Source organism: Stegastes partitus, unplaced genomic scaffold (genome assembly GCF_000690725.1).
Source record: "Stegastes partitus isolate 25-593 unplaced genomic scaffold, Stegastes_partitus-1.0.2 Scaffold1599, whole genome shotgun sequence".
Classification (NCBI taxonomy): domain Eukaryota; kingdom Metazoa; phylum Chordata; class Actinopteri; family Pomacentridae; genus Stegastes; species Stegastes partitus.
Genome location: NW_007579330.1, coordinates 84,490 through 84,964, shown reverse-complemented (window position 1 = coordinate 84,964; position 475 = coordinate 84,490).

Sequence of the window (475 nt, the reverse complement as noted above, 5' to 3'; positions counted from 1 at the left end):
AGGCATATTTAAACTAAAAGTGCATTTAAGATGTATTTAAAGTGTGTTTAAGGTGAAGTTCAACCTGATGTAGACATATTATTAGAGCTTTCAAAACTAATTTTAGGCATATTTAAACCAACAGTGCAAAGAAGATGTATTTAAAGTGTGTTTAGGGTGTATTTTAATGTGATTTAGGACATATTATTAGTGCATTTAAAGCTTAGATTAGATATATTTGTACTAAAAGTGTATTAAAGTTGTATTTCGGTGTGTTTAGGGTGTATTTAAACCATAGTTTAGACACATTCAAAACTCATTTAAAGCTTATTAAAGGTGTATTTAAACTGAAAGCGTATGAAGCATGTATTTAAACTATGTTTTTAAGCATATTTAAGGCATAGTTCAAGTGTATTTCAGACACATTTAAAGTATATTAAAGTGTATTTAAAGCACATTTAAGCCGTATTTGAAAATGTATTAAAAACCTGTATAG